Source organism: Hyposmocoma kahamanoa, unplaced genomic scaffold (genome assembly GCF_003589595.1).
Source record: "Hyposmocoma kahamanoa isolate Upper Pololo Valley unplaced genomic scaffold, ASM358959v1 140941, whole genome shotgun sequence".
Classification (NCBI taxonomy): Eukaryota; Metazoa; Arthropoda; class Insecta; order Lepidoptera; family Cosmopterigidae; genus Hyposmocoma; species Hyposmocoma kahamanoa.
This window is the reverse complement of record NW_020653502.1, coordinates 1,031-4,196: the sequence shown is the minus strand read 5'-3', so window position 1 is coordinate 4,196 and position 3,166 is coordinate 1,031. Positions and strand designations below refer to the sequence as shown.

Below are 3,166 nucleotides of genomic sequence, written 5' to 3'. Positions count from 1 at the left end.
TTAGAGCCCACATCCAACATTGAGAATGAGAAGTTTTATTGTGTTGCTTGTTGCTTGAAAACAAAAAAAAACGGCATAAGGGTGTATTCGTAACGGGTTTCGGTAACAACGTCATCATGAGAGAGGAGGGAGGCGGGGCTACCCCTCCCCCAAATCAGCTCTCTTGTCGTCGTTGTTTTACAGGCAAGCCGTGTACGTTAATAGACGGTAGGGAAGGCTAGGGTTCACAAAGCGTTCCTCTAACATACGCACGACTTCGCCTCGCTTACCGCTTGTCGTTGAACGTAACAACCACTAGGCAAGGCGATATGCCGGTTCAACAGCGTCAATGTCCATATTCCGCCAGGCAAGCGCCCAACCAAACCCACCACGAATGACACAAGCGAACTGGCGAAAATAGACATCATAATCTTAAATTACGTACCTGAAGTAGGCGGCCTTAAATTTCGCCATGTGACTACAAGTCAGGATGGCCGAGCGGTCTAAGGCGCTGCGTTCAGGTCGCAGTCCACTTCTGTAGGCGTGGGTTCGAATCCCACTTCTGACATAAATCCAAGTTTTTGTTTTTTTTACTATTACATTTTTCCAAAAAATCGTATAGTTACCTCCCCCAGAGGTCTTTCTTACGATTTCTTGTGGTTTATTTTACAAGAATACATACATATTTTAGACGTCAGTCATTTTATTTGTACTGCCCATTATAGAATTTAATATATAGCTGAAATTATAACGTTAAATTCTAAACTAACAATAGCAATTATAATTTGAAAGAAATAAATTTGGTAAAATTCTTTCACTTTAGATTGTTGGAATTAATTGAAACAAGTGCCATCTAGCGGCATCATTGTACAACGTTTCAATGCGCCAATCGCTATTAATCTATCCACGTAGCACAGCAAGCACAGTAATCCATATTTATCCTTGCGCTAGCTATATCACTTACGATTTAATAGAAAGCGCTGTCATCTTCTATGTGAATATAATTAATAATTATGCGCGGTCAGAACTTACTTTACACTTTTGCATACGTCTGATATCTACGACTACGCCCTAATGTTAGGTAATATTCCGAAAACTTTAATGTAGTCGAATTTTTCCGGAAAAAATCCAGAAAAATTGTAAAAATATTATTTGGAAGGCTCGTATTATGTTCTACATTTAAGAATATCTTTGGAAGTTTTATTTAGTGTGAATTATTATAAATAAAAGCCGTATCTAAAAAAACGAGATTTATAATCTCAGTACAGAGTACTAAAAAACCGACCTCAAAAGACATTCATCCCCTAGTTTGCCGCCCTTAATAGAAAGCGCTGTCTTCTATGTGAATATAATTAATAATTATGCGTTGTCATACGTACGTTCCAGAAATCCTTACTTGACACTTTTGCATACTTATGGTATGTACGACTAGGCCCTAATGGATGGTAATATTCCGAAAAATTTAATGTAGTGGAAATTTTTCCGGAAAAAATCCAGAAAAATTGGAAAAATATAATTTGGAAGGCTCGTATTATGTTCTACCTTTAAGAATAGCTTTGGAAGTTTTATTTAGTGTGAATTATTATAAATAAAAGCCGTATCAAAAGTAAAACAAGATTTATAATCTCAGTACAGATTACTAAAAAAACCGACCTCAAAAGACATTCATCCCCTAGTTTGCCGCCCTTAATTAAAGGTGGAATATTTTCTTCAAATTTAAATGAGACCACTTCTGAGGTATCCTCTTTCCAACAAAAAAAGAAACATCAAAGTCGGTACATAATTATCGCGTAACATACATACAAAAAAAAAGTAGAATTGAGAAAATCCTACTTTTTGAAGTCGGTTTAAAATGATTTCACTACAGCGGACAAAACCTCCAACAACCATACCACCACCACCTAGTTGATGGTTCCTTCGTTTTCGTTCAGCAACTTCAACTTTTGACAGATGTCAACGTCAAATGTGGAAAATTTAAGAAAAATATCGGAAAATATCTGGAAAAATATTATTTTTATCAAAATGGAAATTTTTCCATAACACTACGCTCTGGATGCCCTTGGATGCCCTAAATTTCCATCTATCAATATCATGATGAAGCAATTATTTAAAAAAAATGCATAATAATGCAAAACTGTTCAAGTTCAAGCCTGTCATTGAAATAACCTTAATTATTATTTAAATTAGTGTAAATGAGTGTAAACCACAAGTTAGGTTTAAACACTTGTTAAAGTGTTGAGTATACCTATAGCAGACCACAAGATAGTTAATTAATAATACCTTTGATAAATACTTTGAAAACTACTAACACGTAGTTCATAAATATTTTGTGTAAAAATGACAATAATAAAAGTGGCAGATGAGGAAGAAATAATTAATAAACTAGCTTCTTATGTGGAAAAAATATCAAACGACGCGATACAAAGTAGAGGAAAGTTTTTAGTCGGCCTTTCAGGTAATGTATTTACACAAAATAATAAGCATAGACTTTAAGCAAACGCCTTAGAATACATTGAAATGTAGATCCTATTTCAACAATGTAACGTGCTTGCCTAAATTGTAAGATTCCAAAATTTTCTAGATTCATAAGAATGGGACTCGTTTTATTGGGTTATGATTATGAAATATAATGATTCAACAAAATTTTATTTTATTTTTATAATGGACTTTTTTATTGTCACAATATTCTGTAAACGAAATTATTTTTATATTAGTGGCATTCACATTATCTGCTGATATTGTATTTTAAACTTTTTTTAAATAATTGCACTCTCTCCGTGGACGATTCCCTGACATATGATGCCTCTAATTTAAAGACCAAAGACACACCTTCACAGTTTAAGTACATAAAATATGTAGCGTAAATTGGGCTATGTCTTATGGATATTTTTTTAAATAGCACTAGGTAAACCCTGTATTGAGGGTAACGTGGACATACACATAGACAACTACAAACGACACCCAAATTTACAAGAGAAATAAATGTAGGCCATGCAAATTTTTTTCCCGGTCGGAAAATAAAATCCATGACCACAGCATAGCAGCCTGGGATGGTAACAGTTTGGCAATGGAGACAGTTAAATTAAGTAATTAGATAAGTATTTTTGCAAATACAGGTAGTCCCGAATAGGGTGGTTGACATTAATATTAGACAACTGTTTGATGAGTAATGCCATCTCAGTCAGCT

General features: G+C 34.4%; 1 non-coding gene across 1 annotated transcript; it reads left to right on the top strand.

Moving 5' to 3' along the window:
- Positions 1 to 463: 463 nt before the first annotated feature.
- Trnal-cag lies at positions 464 to 547 on the top strand. Its single transcript has one exon. It is a non-coding gene; the product is annotated as a tRNA-Leu (tRNA).
- The last annotated feature ends 2,619 nt before the right edge of the window (positions 548 to 3,166 follow it).